Genomic DNA, 18,209 nt, shown 5'->3' on the forward strand with positions numbered 1-18,209 from the left:
CATGGTCACGCGTTAAGGATAATATGTTCGGAGCCTTGGAGGAGACTGCACAAGCTCTTCGATCCTGGATGAAGATATAGAAATCCAAGGGAAGAGAAAGGAGTTAGAGCATCTCCAATTGTTCCCAAAAAAAAAAAACACTTGGTAAATCAACAAGTTTTCCAAGTGGCTGAGCATATTTATTGGATTCCTCTAACAGTTTCGAATATCTCGGTCCTAAAATATACCCCCTTCATCCTAAATTATAAGTCATTACAAAAATCTTGGAAAGTCAAAGGATCTCAAGTTTAACTAAATTTATATGATAAAATAATAATATTTATGGTACAAGCTAAGTAGATTCTTCATTAATGATATTTTCATAGTATATCAATTTGATGTTATAATTTTTTTAATTTTCTCTATAATTTGGTCAAACTTGATATGCTTTGACTCTCCAAGATTTCTGGAATGACTTATAATTTAAAATGGAGGGAGTAGAAGACAATTTTACATCACAATCCGGGATTAACTCTAATCATCCTAACCACTTTTATATTTCCTTTCTCTCTTGTATATTTGCATCAGGAACCATAGGATTCGTACTGGTAAAACTTTTTAAATTTGACTAGATTTATATAAAATATTAACAACACTTATATCTTCAAAAACGTTTATTATAAAAATATATTCGAAGATCTATCAATGATACTAATTATGTACCATAAGTATTAATATTTTGTTATATATATGGTCAAAATTAAAGATAGTTGATTTTTTTAGGTAAGCGGGAATGATTTTTTATGGGACAGAGGGAGTAAAAAAGATATTAACATTTAATACTAAATAAGTATCATTAAATTAATTATAAAATATATTTTTAGTAAACCTAGTTGGAGATATAAATATTAATACTATTCACTAAAAAAATGATCAAACTTAGGCTAGTTTGACTTGCATAACTCTTATAGTTGCATTTTTTTGGATGGAGTGAGTAAATTTTTAAGATCAACTATGCACAATAGAAAAATCCATCCAACTAAATTGCCGGGAAGAAAATTTTTTGCCATTTGAAATGGTGAAAGTTAAATCCTGCATATTCATTTAGCGAGTGGAGCATATTTTTCTTATTTTTTATTGATGAAATTATTGTTCTCAAAGAATGAATTTATAAATAATTCTGGTGGGCTCTGGAAGAGATTTTGGGTCCGGCCAAGGACGTGAAATAAAATATGGTCTAATAATGAAATCAATTCAGAGCAATTCCATGTTCTAAAAGATAACATATTATTATAAAAATTCGTTTGATTTTAATTTTGAGCCTGAGCATCGAATGTCGGCCCGTCAAGCACGCCATCGAGAAGCGTCTCGAGGTCGGCGTCTCATCACACTGCAGGTGGGCCCCCGATACGCCTGAATCAAACCTGCTCCCCTCCCCACGTGTGACCTCCAAATCTCCTCCGTCCGTTCCTCCCTCAACGGCCATGATCGCGCCCTCGTGACGTGGCCCGAGACATCCGAGCCCGCACATCCGGCGCAATTACCTCGCTAATCCCCCATTAATTTAGTATTACTATATTATTTTTATTTTTATTATCAATTATTATCGTTACCACAGGCTCCGCGGCTTTTGCCTTTCCTGCGGCAGCGAATCGGAGAGCGGAGGGAGGGGAAGGGGGAAAGCGCAGCAGCGACGGCGAGCGAGCGGGCCGTTCGAGGATCGCAATGTGAGCACGAGCGGGTTGGTTCCGATTCCCGACCCGCATCCTCTCCCCGGGTGCCCTGATCTCGTAAGATCCCTCTCTCCGCTTGTTTTATGCAACAGACAGCAAGTTCTGCCTGCTTTTTGGCTGTTCATTACGAGTGCTACGATGAGATTAGCGATTAGGGTTTCGAGGAGGATTATTTGGTGAACAACTTGCTGGTTCATTCGAGGCTGTATCTGGCTGAGGCCTTCGTTCGATCATTTTGTGCGTACAAGGATTCAATAAGTTGTATTGCGTGTGGGATTTCTGACTTTTTTTTGTTTTAGTGGCAAGCCGCTGAATGGGCGCTTACAGGTTCAGAAATCAGAACTCCCAAGTCGCAACCCTTTGGAATGATTAACAGCAATACAGCACTAGAGAATCATAACTAGAGTCTAGATGATAGGCACAAAAATTTTTGCTTATTAGTATTGTACAACCATCGGTCTCCCCACCACCACACTGAATTTGTTTCAGTGAATTGTGTCCTTACCTGATGGTTGGTGCAGGGACACACAAGATGCTGCATCCTAGCTGGGTCGGCGTCTCTGCGTACGTCTCGGAGTATTGGTCTGTGATAATCGCCACTGTTGTTTTCGCATTTGTTGGTGCGGTGACAATTTACTACACAGTCAATCAGTTGAACAAGAACATCAGCTTGAGCCTGATAAAGGCTATCAAGGCCAGGGCCAAGAGGTACAAGAAATGGAAGGACAAGGTGCCCGCTGCGTCCCACATCTGGAGGAAAGAAGTTGTCCCCCTGCAGTAAAGGCCTGAAATGCTGCGTGTGCTTGAAGTCCGTTTCACCTCCTCAGTACTCTGGGGGGACCATCCATCAGTGCGATATCTGCGGCGCCGCCGCGCATCCGAGCTGCTCGGGGAATGCGCACAAGGATTGCAAGTGTGTATCTATGGCTGGTTTGGACCATGTGCTTCACCAGTGGGCTGTGCAATGGATCGACAGTGCGGATCACTCTGAAGAAGACTCTTTCTGTTGCTACTGTGATGAATCTTGCAATGGGGCTTTCCTTGCGGGGTCTCCGGTTTGGTACTGTATGTGGTGTCAGAGGCTGGTGCATGTTGATTGTCACAGCAGCTTGGCCAAGGAAACTGGTGATATCTGTGACTTGGGACCACTGAAGCGGTTGATATTATCACCTCTTTGTGTTAAGGAGCTTCATTGGACAGGTGCTGGGATTTTGAGTTCTATCACAAATGGGGCTAATGAATTGGCTTCTACTGTCCGAGAGAGAATTCGGATTCGTAGTAAAAGGTACAAAAGGAGTAGTGCTTCTGCTGATTCAGATAGCTCTGGGGCTATTGAGCTACCATCTGATGTTGAAGGAGATTCACAAGAAGTAAACAGCGCAGCAAAGAGGAGGGATGATCAGGCCAATGGCGAACTCAATGAGGTACATCAAAGCTCTGAATCAGAGAAAGATAAGCAACATGTACCAGATAACGCAGCTACAACTAATAGATCAAATGTACAACGTGAGAATTCTCATGTACAGAACAATCAGAAGTATGAAATTATCAACGTGCCTTCTGATTCTAGGCCGCTTCTTGTTTTCATTAACAAGAGAAGTGGTGCCCAGAATGGTGATTCACTGAGACAGCGCCTGCAGATTCTTCTTAATCCTGTGCAGGTTGGTATGCTTCAAGCTCTTTAACCAGTTTTCAGTTGTGTACGTTTCCTTGAAGATTTTCTCTGTTTTTTTGACACATCTAGCACCCCTTTTTATTTTATATATATATATATTTGTTTTTTAGCACAAATCAAGTAATGTTATCGTGTGGCTTATATATCTTTAGGGCTGACTGCAGCTTTAATAAATCCTCTTATACTCGATTTATCCAAAACTTTATTCTGCGCACAACCTTTTGTATCGGTAAAGTTTAGCTCAAGTTGCTTAGTTAAGTTCAGTTAATCCTCCACCTTGTCTTTTTAAACTGATTCATTTTATTGGTTCTGGTGGTTCTTGATGATATAACTAGAAGCAACTTTCTATTATGGTACTAACTCATTTCCGTTAGGTTTTCGAGTTGAGCAAACAGCAAGGTCCAGATGTTGGTTTAGCTTTATTTCGGAAGGTAACCCATTTCAGAGTTCTTGTATGTGGTGGAGATGGCACTGCTGGATGGGTTTTGGATGCCATTGAGAAACAGAAGTTTGAAACTCCACCTCCTGTAGCCATCCTTCCAGCCTGGTACTGGTAATGATCTTGCTAGGGTTTTATGTTGGGGTGGTGGCCTTGGTGTTATTGAGAAGCGGGGAGGTCTATTCTCAGTTTTGCAAGATGTAGAGCATGCAGCAGTCACTGTTCTTGACAGATGGAAGATCACCATAAAGGACAACCAAGGGAAACTTATGGCACCACCAAAATTTATGAACAACTACTTTGGTATGTCCATGCAACTATTTCTTTGCTAGGATTCTTTAGGTAGATTCCTGCATAGTCAGATAACCATAATACTCTTGCTTTTTCAGGGGTTGGCTGTGATGCAAAGGTTGCCTTAGATATACACAATCTGAGGGAAGAGAATCCTGAACGGTTTTATAGCCAGGTAACACCTGCTCGCTTGCACCCTGACTCCCTGCTATGTTTCCTGACTCCTTTGCACTTGTTGGTGGACTTGTGTTGCACTTTTGCAAGGATGACAATGCTCTATTGTTCTTTATTTTCCCAGTTTCTCTTGGACGAATTATGCTATGAAAATTTAGTGTTCAGAGTAGCATCAGGCAATATGTACAAGCTTGAGGGCTTTAACTTCTGTACATATTGTTTGTTGATTATTATATCTGTATAAAGTATAATAGATATTATTACATCAAATGTACAAATATATGTTTTTAAACTCGCTAGTAGTGCTGGAAATATTAAATATTCCTATTGCTTTAACTACTGTTTGGTAGCACATATATCTGAAAATATGTAGTAGTGCTGGTTTCAAATTGTTGAATAGGTCTATCTTATACACTGCTTTGGCAATCTGAAAATGGGTTTTACTCAAATCTTGATAATCTATTTTCTTTGATAACTTTTTGAAGACTCATGTAGTCATGTTTGCATTACTAATTGCTACAGTTGAACTTTCATATGGTAATCATATTCCCATGCTTGACAATTTTTCACGCTGTTTATTCTGCACATGCACCATTCTATGTATTAGTTACACAGTTTTTTCCTATCCCTGAATAGGATACAACTATTTTTGTAGTTTATGAACAAGGTGCTGTATGCAAGAGAGGGAGCAAAGAACATTATGGATAACACATTTGATTGTTTTCCTTGGGATGTCAAGCTCGAGATAGATGGATCCAAAATTGATATTCCTCAGGCAAGTGCATTGCATTGTGACTATTCTTCTCTGCTCTTTTTACGTTTTGTCGTAAACACATTATTTTGACTGGCATATCTGCAAGAAAGAATTCATAAGAAACCCAGTTATGCACAATTAATGACGAAATATAGTTACTACACTTCAAGGAACTTTTGCAGGCTTCTTATGTCCTTTGAACATATTGGAGAAGCATCTTCTAGTAAAACTATGTGGCCTTACTTTTTATTCCTTTGATTTGCAGGACTCTGAAGGTATCCTTGTCGCCAACATCAGGAGCTACATGGGAGGGGTTGACCTTTGGAAGAACGAGGATGATGTCTCTGACACTTACCTCCCTCAGTCCATGCATGACAAGAAACTGGAAGTTGTTAGCTTCACAGGAATGCTGCATCTCGGAAGACTGCAGGTATGGAAGAAGTAATCTTCCTCATTCTAGGCTCTATGGTGTTGGTTACCTGATATAATAAAATAATTAACCACCTGATTAATGGATAATGGCTAAACTTGCTCTAGGATTGGGCTTTCTCGTGCAAAAAGATTAGCCCAAGGTCATCATATAAAGGTTGAAATCAGTACTACAATGCCAATTCAAGTTGATGGAGAGCCATGGTCCCAGGAGCCAGGGCACCATAGAGGTTTCTCATCATAGCCAGGTTCACCTCTCTCCCTTTAGTTTATATAAATTTAACTGCATCTGCGTTTTTCCTGTCTTCCCTGGCCTACAACGATGCCTCTCTTGTGCAGGCCTTCATGCTTAAGAGAGTCTCCGAAGAACCACTCGGTCATGCCGCTTCGGTAATGGCCGACATCTTGGAAAACGCCGAGAACAGTGGCATTATCTCAGCCTCGCAGAAGAGGACTTTGCTCCAGGAGATAGCATCTAGGCTTTTGTAGGACAGTTCTAACGCTAGTGCTTCTAGTTGTGTGTAGCTCACCCTATAGCTTTCTCTCACGTTCTCAGCTGCCAGAGGCTTCCTTCCGGGCTACTAGGGAATCACCGCCTGGTCGTTTGTACATACGGTCATGGTATCTTATGCCTGATTGGATTGTGCTTGTGTATAATTCTGTGTAAAATTTTGTACACCCTATTGGGATGATCTGAGCCTTAGTTGCTTATTGCACTAAAAGAGCTTATCTGTGTGCTCTTCCTCGCAAAAAAAAAAAAAAGCTTATCTGTGCGCTCTTCCTTGCAAAAATAAAAAAAGCTTATCTGTGCGCTCTTGTGCTTGTTGAGGCTGGAAATTCTGATACCGGTCGTATGGATTGCTGAAACTTTAAACAACGGTTTTTCTGCCTTGTTCTTGTACTGGGTTTCATTTTTCATCTTCTCACATAATTTGTATATTTGTCCCTGTTTGTCCTATATAACAAAAGTAAAATAGATTTATACTAGCAGCAGTAACAAGCAAGCCCGTCTAGCTCAGTCGGTAGAGCGCAAGGCTCTTAACCTTGTGGTCGTGGGTTCGAGCCCCACGGTGGGCGGGTTAACTTTTTGTTGTTTGCTCTGTTGCATTTTTCACTTGTCTTCATTTTTGTCGTGTGTTTGCTCATTTTGTACTCGATCAGCTCCATTTCTATTCTTGTCTTGGTTTCGAAAACCATGTTCTTGAGTTTCTTGGTTTTCGTTTCGCGGCCAACCGGTTCGTGGAACCATCCTTGTCTTGGAGCCCACTTGTTGGCCTACTGGCTGGCTGAGATGCCGGTCAGAGCTGGCGGCTTCCAATGTTTGTCCCTTGAAGCTGATCTCCATTTCTTTACTCCCCTGCACTCTCGAGGTGATCAGCCAGTCAATGCAATGCTTCCTTCACCAGAGTCCAGAGGTACATACATATATACGATAATACGAGACGAAGCCTGTTTTGTTCATCTTCAGTTCCCCTCATTGATCCGACTCGACTTGTGCACCAGCAATAGCAAATAGCAAACGCAATGAGGCTCCTGGTGGCGCTATGGGCGGTTCTTGCACACATCCTGGGCTGCGCCGACGTGCTGCACGCCGGCCACCAGCCGCTGTCGACGATCGTCCATCGAGAGGGCGACGGCCGCTCTCGTCGATTCGGCCAGCATCAATGCTCACCTCACGGTTCTTGGCCTCAAGGTGCTCCTGCGTCCCTCACCTTCTCTTCTTCAGTACCACTTATCTCTTGCTCACTCCCATTTCCTCGAACTGAAAACGTGCTTGCTACTGATCGTGCGTGTCTCGGCTTGGGACATGGTCACTTGGTGGTGTTCCAGGGTCAGAGCAGTGACTGGGTGGTCGTCGAGTTCTCGCATCCGAACCCCTCCAACGACGACTGGGTCGGCGTCTTCTCTCCTTCAGGTTTCAGGTGAGCTCTGCAACTGATGACACCCGTACTGTCCCTTCTTCAGACGATGACATTTCACCTCTTCATTCACATGTTCAGCTCTGAAACCTGCCAGCCTGAAAACTGGATGGACCAACCACCCTATTTGTGCACGGCACCGATAAAGGTCATCAGTATTCAGTACTACTTGCTCTTCCATCTTACTACTACATGAGCACCGTACATGACATGGATCATCAGAGACTGAATTTTGGTGAGTGGGTTCACCTGCAGTTCCAGTATGCAAACTTCACGAATGATGCCTATAATAAGAGTGGGAAGGGATTCTTGAGGCTGCAGCTGATCAACCAGAGAGCGGACTTCGCCTTTGCACTCTTCTCTGGAGGCTTCTCAGCTGTAAGACTTCAATTCAGCCCATGTTCTCAACTTTAATTTTGTCTAATGAACTACGGCCATACGATAATTTGGATGGTATTTTCTGACAATTTGTTTTTAATAAACTGTAATGTATAGCCCAAACTGATTGCTGTCTCAAACAATGTGACGTTTACAAATCCAAAGGCGCCTGTCTACCCTCGGCTGGCGCAAGGGAAGTCTTGGAATGAAGTGAGTTTCAATTTCTTTTCCTCTGATTTGCTGGTGCAATGCATGGATGATGGTTCCTTGAGAGCCAATGCATTTCTTGATACGTCTCTGTCGGCGTCTATCTCTCTATGATTCAGTGATTGGATTATTGTTAATATCATGGTAGATGACGGTCACCTGGACAAGTGGATACAGCATCAAGGAAGCAGTGCCTTTTGTGGAATGGGGCCCTAAAGGCAGAGATCGAACTCTTTCTCCTGCTGGAACATTGACATTTGGAAGGAACAGCATGTGTGGTAGGTTTATGATATCAACTTGCCTTTTTTTTTTAATAAAAGGTAGGAGCTCTACCGCTCAATTAAGTAAGGATAAAGAAGTTTATCTACAGAAGGCACCCCCTGGCGCCAAACACTACGGTCCTAGGACTGAGGACAAGCATGTCGCACCGCTAATGGTGTTTACCCATCAAAGGATACAGCCCTGCGTCTTTGCATGATATCCTCTTTTGTCAATGAGGTCATCTGCTGTACCGTTTTGTGTTCGTTTTCGAAGATCCTCCTATTCCTCTCCTTCCACAAGTTCCATACAATGTAAATGAGGATTCCATTGAACCGCCTTCGATTCTGCTTTGGCACCTTGCTTGCTGCCTCCTCCCACCATTTGGCAATGCCTGTGGGGTCTTGCTGTGTTGCTGTGGGCCTTTTGTCAACTTGCCTTTCACTTTGCAATAAGTTTCTTGTATGTACATGTACCGATTAACATAGCATGTTTACATTTTTTTTCTGAAACACTGACTGCAGGTTCACCAGCACGGACAGTCGGATGGCGCGATCCAGGTTATATTCATACAAGTTTCCTGAAGGAGTTGTGGCCTGATGCCTTGTATGCATCTAAACTGATTCTTTGGATCTTGGGACATTGCATACTAGGCTATTACAGAGAAAGGCAACGTTTGTTTCTTTCTGTTCATGCTACAGGTACACTTACAGGCTTGGTCACAGGCTGTCAGATGGTACTCACATCTGGAGCAAGTCTTACAGCTTCCGTGCACCACCTTTTCCCGGGCAAGAATCTTTGCAACGTGTTGTAATCTTTGGGGACATGGGAAAGGTGCGCTGTTGATGATTGTAGATTTTTCTTACAGTTTGGTTCAGTCTTTGACTCACATTTACTCGTTCGTTCAGGCAGAAATAGATGGCTCGGATGAGTACGGTAACTACGAGCAAGCTTCTCTGAATACAACCAAACAGATCATTAAGGATCTGGAGAACATTGACATGGTCATCCACATTGGAGATCTTTCATATGCTAATGGATATCTGTCGCAGTGGGATCAGTTCACAGAGCAAATAGAACCGATTGCTTCAACTGTGCCTTACATGATTGGCATGTCAGTTTCAGTTCAGTTCATTTTTCAGGAACTTTCAAGAATAACTACGCTATCTTAATTATGTGATGATGGTAAATATGTGATAACTCTTCTTAATTTCAGTGGTAATCATGAGAGAGATTGGCCTGACACCGGATCATTCTATGGATACAACGATTCCGGTGGCGAATGTGGTGTTCCTACTCAGACTATGTTCTATGTCCCTGCCGAGAACCGGGCGAAATCCTGGTAATTACCGCATAAACCCAGAACCATCATTTGTTTAAGTTAAATTCTACATGTACTATGGCTGAAACTATTGTGACCTCTAGGTACTCGACAGATTATGGCATGTTCAGATTCTGCATAGCTAACACTGAAGAGGACTGGAGGCCAGGAACCGATCAATATAAGTTCATCGAGCATTGCTTGTCGTCAGTCGACAGGCAGAAGCAACCATGGCTCATCTTCCTCGCACACCGGGTTCTTGGGTACTCATCAGGTGGCTGGTATGAGATCATGATGGGTTCATATGGGGAGCCGATGGGCCGAGAAGGGCTCCAAGATCTTTGGCAGAAGTACAAGGTCGATTTAGCGGTTTTCGGTCACATTCACAGCTATGAGCGCACCTGCCCCATCTATCAGGCAAGATTGAACTTGTACTTCTGTTTCAGAAACTATCCCCCTATTCGCTTGAGCTTATTCAGAACTATTTTTCAGCCATGGAACATTGTTTTCCTCTCACAACATTTCAGCATAAGCCAAATTTCAGCATAAGCGAACAGGGTGTATATTGCAGAAGTTTGGTAGTATATTAATTTCCACCATCCTGCCAGTAATCCTGTTGCCCCCTTTGTCCTAGTCAGATTTGTACCATCCATTTTAGGCCAGTTTGGTTCCTTATCAATTCATATAATAGGCAGTTATCTTACCTGTCGTTAAAAAAAGTTAGATGAGAAGGAACTCATTTGCGGATTTGGTACAGTCAAAAGTACTCTTGAGTAGCAACTTACTGTACAAAATCATTAGCATGACAGTTTCTCTATTTGCAGAACCGATGTGTCCAGGATGGATCTAACCACTATAGCGGGCGATTCAACGCGACAACCCATGTCACTGTTGGTGGCGGTGGGGCGAGCCTCTCTACATTCAGAAACAATGTGCCATATTGGAGCTTCTTCAGGGACTCTGACTTTGGGTTCGGCAAGCTCACAGCCATCAACAACTCGTTCCTATTGTTTGAGTACAAGAAGAGCCGTGATGGCAATGTGTATGATCATTTCACAATCTCGCGCGACTACCGTGACATTATGGCCTGCTCCATCGACAATTGCCCCCGTAGCACATTAGCCGTTTGATCAAGCTCCGGACTCTGTAGGGACATGTGTTGATACACTATGTGATGCTTTGGTATAGTTATGTGATGTTGTCGCTTGATACCCTGTCAAATCTAGTTAGTTAAAGGAATCTTTACTGATTTTCTGGGTGTTTATTGTCGATGCTCTAGAAAACAATGTTTACAGGTATGTTTGGCGCTGCAAACTCCAACTCGATAACTAACTATAAAAATTCTTCCAACTGGAGTAAATTTATTGCATTGCTAAAAAAATGATTTTTGCCGACGCCTCATTTTTTACTGTATAGGCTCTGTTAGAAATAGTGACCAGTACAGTGTGTGTGGATGTGTGTGCGTGTGTGGTGATGGTGGTGTGTGTGTGTTTGTGGGGGTGGTACAGTGGTATTAGACAGCCGCCTCTAAAAATTGAGGTAATTGTAGAGGCAGATACCTAAGTAATTATCACTATAAATACCATTTTTAGATGTGGTTGCTTAAGATCACTATAAATGCTATTTTTAGATGCGGTTGCTTAGAGCAAACTCCAATAGAGTTGCTATTTCCCATCATGACTTCTAATTTGGAGAATTTGGTGTGAAATAGGACTCCAACAGACTGTCCATCCAATTGTCTAAAATTAGCAAGCTGCTATTCCTTAATTTTCATTGTTGTAGTACTCTACCTTTTTTTTGAGGGTTTTCTATTTTAGATTTAGATAATGGCTAAATCATACAATTTTGGAAACTATTTTTACATAGTCTCTTGGAGTTGCTCTAAGTAAGTAATTTATGAGGCTACTCATGACATGTCGTGAGGGGTTGGTTGATGGGCTTCTCCTAGATTTAATCAATTTTTTATCATTTTCTTGTCTGGTTTTAAAATTTTAAAAAACGATTTCTAGAAGCGGCTGAATGTCCACCCCACCTTAAGAAATTGCTGATTTCTAGAGTCGCATAGGTAGAATGCTTTTAAAAAACATTTCTACGGTAGTGGTAGACTCAGACACTGCACCTGCAACTAGTAGGGATGCAATGTGTGGGGTTGTCCCTGTAAATGAATTTATTTTTTGTGGATTACCATATAGCCTGTAAAAGCCAATTTACAAATTTAGGGATAAGTATAACCTGTCTTGGCGTCTTGCATCCTAGCAGCTACTCTGCATGCATGGAAGCCAGACGTTACGAGTTACGCTAGGACCTCTTCAATCAACCAACCAGGAGAATGAGTGCGTCTGCGTGGGGTGTGTGTGTGTGACCAAACGCCACGTTCGAGGGACTTCATATAAACGTCCAACGTTATCCATCCATGGGCCCTAAAACTAACCTAAATGTAAATTAACTCCTTTCATCATTACCGAAAGTAACTAGAATAAAATATAATCCTCATCTATGTAATCCCATCTGTGTATATATCACACTATATAAAAAGTAATCAAACGGTGTTTGGGAAATGGGAAATGGGGGGCTGGGATAGGGAAAATAAGAGGTGGGATAGATTTAATCCCATATTTAGATAAGGGGAAACAAAGATAGGGATAGGGAAATAAAGACTAGAGGGCCTCCCCCCTCTCACACACACCATTCCATGGGAGAAAAGAGCTACCACACTTGATCTAGAGCACCACTCCAAAGGGCTATGCTCTACTAGCTAGCTAGAGTGAGAAAGTGAGATGTGAGGGAATAGAGCGGGGAAGCATCGGACTTGTCGGTGTCTTCCCGATCTTGTAGCTCTATGAACAAGTACTTGGCTTCTTAACGGGATCTTGGCTAAGTAAGTGTTCGTGGTTCTTATAATCTTTTATGCCTTTTGTCTAGTTGAGCTTTACCTATACTTGCTTGTGGGTTCATCGTCCGTCCCTATGGCGGATACTCTAGTAGAGGGCTTCCGATAAAGACGGATCACCCTATACAACACTAGAGTAGTAGTCAATAGCGAAGACGTGGTGTCTAAGCTAGAGGCCACCTTCGTTTGCCTCATACTCTATGGTTGAGGGGTAGGCGGCAAGTGGTGACAGCCCTATCCGTCCCTTGTAATCCCCCACGTTCAGGTACAACGTAGAGCTATAGACTGGCATTCTTGGCAGACCAGGTGATCTCTAGTGCCCTAAGTAAGCAAGTAGAAGTAGAGTATCGCTATCCTTAAGACCTAAAAGCTATAGGAATCCATCTCTACCCCTTTCTATCTCTACCCTTGAGTTGTCCTTGGATGAACTAGACGGAGAAAGTACCTCTTCAAGAAAGTGAATAGTTGTTCAATTATCATGTAAAATAACTCAATTTATTTTGCAGTAATCTAGGACATAATAATATTAGCGGCGAAATCCCACAACATCTACTTCAGGCAGCTCATTACAAGTATGTCATATAACTGTAGGAAAGCAGATTACAGAAACAAAATTCATCATTTCATGTGTGCTACTTTATAGTATCCTTAGTAGATGATTTTTGCTTCCCAGCTTTACAGGCAACCACTTGAATTGTGGCCAAAATTTATTTCCATGTGAAGGAGGCAGCACAAGGACAGGTAATTACTAGAAAAACTGGTAAACCATAGTGACAAATTGAGACTACATTTGGAGGGAAACTGAGGGCATTTTTCTCAGAATGAATGCTTGCTAATACATTCAGGTGGGTCAAAAAATTCCAAGCTAAAGGTGGTTATTGGAAGCATGCTGGAGCAGTCACTCTTTTTGTAACAGTAGTTCTAGTTTTGCTATGGTGGCAAAGAATGCGTTACCAGCCTGAAAGCTTCATTGCCGTGTCAGGTCTGTCACTATGTTTGTTAAATAATTACCATAGTGGTAACTTTCAATGAGGAAAACATATTTCCACAGATTGAAATGGCTCAATAAATTAAGCATTCTGAAAGAAAATATCTAACTTCTTTTATCTGATAAAAGACAAACATGTTCAACAATTCCAGGTCAGAATGATCGTATGCTTGAGTTTGGGCAAATAAAGAGGTTCCCATGGCGGGAGCTTCAGATTGCAACCAACAATTTCAGTGAACAGAATGTTCTTGGCAGGGGTGGATGGCACATTTGATTTTTGTAAATTTCTGTCACCTAGCTCAAATGGCCTGATGGAACTTTCTTTTGAGGATCTCAAACTGAGAAACAGAAAAGATATTGACGGCACACCAAGATTGCTCCGCAAAGGAAGGAAGGGGAGAGAAGGGAGTGGGCATACCTGGTGGGTGACCGTCGCCGGTGAAGAGGTGGCGAAGTGGGGCGGGGTTCGCCTAGCCGTTGGAGGGGGCGCGCGGGTGCGCCGCCAGCCACCGGTGGAGGTGCGCGGAGGCCGCCCGTTGGTGGAGGTGCGCGGAGGCCGCTCGCCGGTGGAAACCCTAGGGCGGGGAGGAGCAGGGGCGCGGGTGCGGGGAGGGGGCGCACGGGTGCAGAGATGGGACGCGCGGGTGCGGGGAAGGGGCGCGGGCCATCGTCGGGACAGGTCCGGGAGGCGGCGTCGGCGGGGCAGCCTGACGGAATCGGAGGAGAAGAGAGCTCCCAACAACAGACAACACCCGTGCGCCCTTGGTTTTATAGTCGGGATGATTTGTAGGGACGGTTCCTGATCCAGCCACCTCTACAAATGCATTTGTAGGGGCGGTTCCTGATCCAACCGCCCCTACAAATATTTTTTATTTTTTTAAATTATTAATTCTGTATTATAAAAACAATTGTGTATATATAAAACAATTGTGTATATGTAATTGTGACCAAAATAAAAGTAATATAAAAATAATTGTGTATATGCACAAATATAATATTTTGTATTATTCTATATATGAAGAAATATATATAAAAACAATTATAGTCAAAACAATATAGAAAAAAAAACAAAAATTTAAAATTTGAATTTTAAAACTTCGACTACAATTTTATGGCATTAAATGAAATAAAATGAAAATATTGTAAACATAAAAGTTGTATAACTCATCAACATGTACAACTTTTATTTTGGTCATCTTGTCATGTGACTTTGTTTGAACGATTCAAATTTTGAAATTCAAACAATTTCAACTTGAAACAATATTTTGAAAGAGTAAATGATTTCAGATGAAAAACTCATGAATACCAAAGTTGTAGAACTCATCAATATGTACAACTTTTATTTTGATCATATTTTCATTTGACCAAATTTGTATAGTTGAAATATTGAATTTCAATAATTGACAACTTCAAACAAGATTTTGAAACCTTAAATGATTTCAACAATAAAAGTTTTGAACATAAAAGTTGTTGAACTCATCAGTATCTACAACTTTTATTTTGGTCACTTCTTCATGTGACAAAGTATTAGTAAACATTGTCCATAAATTCACATATAACTCATAGTTTCCTGAACTATACGAGAAACATGTTGATTTGTGAACAATGTTTAATATCACTTTGTCACATGAAGAAATGATCAAAATAAAAGTTTTAGATCTTGATGAGTTATACAACTTTGGTATTCATCACTTTTTCAGCTGAAATCATTTAATGGTTGAAAATCTCGTTCGAACTTGTTATTTTTTTAAATTTGAAAATTTGAAGTGCTCAAACTTTGTCAAATGAAAAGAATGACCAAATCAACACACTAACTTAATAGGGCAAGATTTTAGAAAATTTTAGGAAAAAAAAGCATCACATTTAGAGTTAGTATGAGGGAGAAAAACTAGTTACAAATTTTATCTAGAGATTAAAAAGTAAAAGCACAACTGTTCATGATGATCAATGATGAACAAGTGTAATTTTTTATTTTAATCTGTGGCAGAAACTTGTAACCAGTTTTTCTCCCTCATACTAACTCCAAATGTGATGGGGGTTTTTCCTAAAATTTTCTAAAATCATGCTCTATCATTTTAGTCTAGTCGTCTATCTTTGTCACTAATTTTGAACAATTCAAATTTTAAATTTCTAAAAATGACAGCTTCAAACCTGATTTTCAAACACTAAATGATTTCAACTGTAAAGATGATGAATATAAAAGTTGTATAACTTGTCAAGATCTCCTACTTTTATTTTGGTCATTTCTTCATTTCATAAATTGTTAAGTGATTTCATAAAGTTTTAGTAGTAATAGAGTGGATGTTCAAATAGAGTCATCTGGATGTTGCAAATGGTAGTCTCACACACATGCATAAATGTAGTCTCACACACATACAAAAATATGTAGTCTTACACACGTACATAAATATATAGTTTCACATGCATCCATAAATGAAGTTTTACAAACACACACTTATATAAACACTCCATGTTCAACAACTAGCTAGCCCGCTGTAACGATTTTTTTCTTGACACCTTTTCGTTCCCATGGCAATATGTCTTTGGGAAGGTTCTTTTCCACAACACTAATCTTCTTAGAAAAGTCTGTGAATAGCGGTATCTCATCGTAGTTATTGTAAGCTTCAACATCGTCCATGCCATCAACTCCAATAATGTGCTATTTCCCAGAGGCAACCACGTGTTTTATCTTCTTCAGAGGGGGGGAGGTTACTTTATGGGTCAGACATATAGAAAACTTGTGCGACACGTGAAGCGAGCACCCAAGGGTCATCATGGTAGCCTAGATTCTCGAGGTCTAGGACTCTTAATCCGATCTCATTCAGTTGGTGTTGTTTGATCCAGCGGCATCGAAATAGGGCCACCGTTATATCCCTTCCATAGTCAAGTTCCCATATCTCTTCAATGATGCCAAAGTATTGGATCTTTCGCCCCAATCCATCGAGAGCCTCTATTCGAACGCCACTGTTTTGGTTCACATATTTACTATCCTTTGCGTGGGTATAGTATGTATACCCATTGATGTCATAAGCATTCCAAGATGTCACTTGTCTCGATGGCCCCTCCGCTAACCTACTGATGGTAATAGAGTCTATGGTTTCTCCAGGCGGTATGTTTTGGTCCTTCAACCATGTAGTTAGTCGTTGCTTGTGTTGTTTCATGACCCAATCATCTGAACGGCTATTTCTCTCCACCATAATGATAGCCAAGTGTTCATCAATGTACGGTTGCATCAGTTGTGTACTCTGCAAGACACTATAATGCGCCCGACTCACCTCTTTGTAATCATGGTCGATGAACACTTTTCTACCACTGGTGCCCTTCCCAGCCAGCCTACCCTTGTGACGAGAATCGAGTTTACCAATCCCTTTCTGTACTTTTAGGTACTCTTAACAGCACTCGATGACTTCTTCAGTACTGTAACCCTCTATCATGGAGCCTTCTGGGTATGCTCGATTATACACGTATCGACTTAGAATCGACATGAACCACTCGTAGGACCACATTTCATGCAAGTAGTAAGAGCCCATCGCCTGTATCTGATGAACCATGTGAATCATGAGATGTGACATTATATCAAAAAAGCAGGAGGTAAACACATCTCCAGTTGGTTTTGTGTCCACCACAAATTTATGTAGGTCACTCAGCTCTTGCTTACCAATCGTCTTCTGTGAGATCTTCGAAAAGAAGTAGCACATGCGGGTGATGGCCATTTTCAAGAACTCTGGCTTTATAGCCCTGATTGCAATAGGTAGAAACACTGTCAATATCACATGGCAATCGTGAGCCTTGCAGTGTGTTATTGACAAGTCCTTCATCGACACTAGCTTCTTCACATTTGCTGAAAACCCAGTCGGGACTTTGACCCCCCTCAGGAAAGTGCATATAGCTCTCTTCTCGTCTGGTGTTAGGTTAAAGCACGCCGCGAGCAGAGTGTATTTTTCCATTAGCCTCAGGTACCGAGTGAAGCTGTGGCATCACATTTAGCCGCACCATGTCTTTTCGTGCTTTCAGACCATCCTTTGACTTACCTGTGTCCATCAAGGTAGCAATGAGACTCTCAAAGACATTCTTCTGCATGTGGCATGAGGGACCTCCAAGTCTGGCCAATAAGGCAGATACTGAAAGAAGATCGATTATTTTTTGAAAGGTACTCATTCGACAGGAGGTGTGCTTCTATCTCTGTTCGTCCCATCCGAATTCTTCTTTCCATAGACGACGCGTATGTTTTCACCATTCTGTACACGTGTTCTCCGTTATGACGTCTCTCCGGAGGGGGTTCAATCTCCGGGGCGTTGTCATAAAATCTAAAGAACAATTTGCTGCGGTACTTGTGACTTGTCTTTAAGAAGCATCGGTTCCTTAGGTAAACTATCTTCTTGGATGCATCTAGGTACACCCATGTAGTACCATCCAAGCAAACCAAGCATCCCGTCTTTCCTTTGATCTGTCCAGACAAAGCAAAAAGCGCGGGGTAATCATTGGTAGTAATAAATATTATTGTTCTACATATGAAGTCCTCATTTCGGAACGCATCGTACATCTGCTCCCCATGCCTCCATAGCCTCTCCATTTCTTGCATCAAAGGCTCGAGGAACACGTCTATATCAATGCCTGGTTGTTTAGGGCCAGAAATAAGAATAGTGAGGAGAAGGTACTTTCTCTTCTAGCACAACCATGTTGGGATGTTGTACATTCCCAAGATCACTGGCCATGTGTTGTGGTCACTCGTCCTCTCATTGAAGGGATTCATTCCATCGGTGCTCAAGCCAAA

General features: G+C 41.5%; 1 non-coding gene and 2 pseudogenes across 1 annotated transcript; all 3 read left to right on the forward strand.

Annotated features, from left to right (window-relative positions):
- Positions 1–1,587: 1,587 nt before the first annotated feature.
- On the forward strand, positions 1,588–6,296 carry LOC136504256 (diacylglycerol kinase 1-like; annotated as a pseudogene).
- Positions 6,297–6,478: 182 nt separating this feature from the next.
- Positions 6,479–6,551, forward strand: TRNAK-CUU (transfer RNA lysine (anticodon CUU)). The gene has a single exon. It is a non-coding gene; the product is annotated as a tRNA-Lys (tRNA).
- Positions 6,552–6,998: 447 nt separating this feature from the next.
- On the forward strand, positions 6,999–10,795 carry LOC136503723 (probable inactive purple acid phosphatase 1; annotated as a pseudogene).
- The last annotated feature ends 7,414 nt before the right edge of the window (positions 10,796–18,209 follow it).

Source organism: Miscanthus floridulus, chromosome 14 (genome assembly GCF_019320115.1).
Source record: "Miscanthus floridulus cultivar M001 chromosome 14, ASM1932011v1, whole genome shotgun sequence".
NCBI classification, from domain to species: domain Eukaryota; kingdom Viridiplantae; phylum Streptophyta; class Magnoliopsida; order Poales; family Poaceae; genus Miscanthus; species Miscanthus floridulus.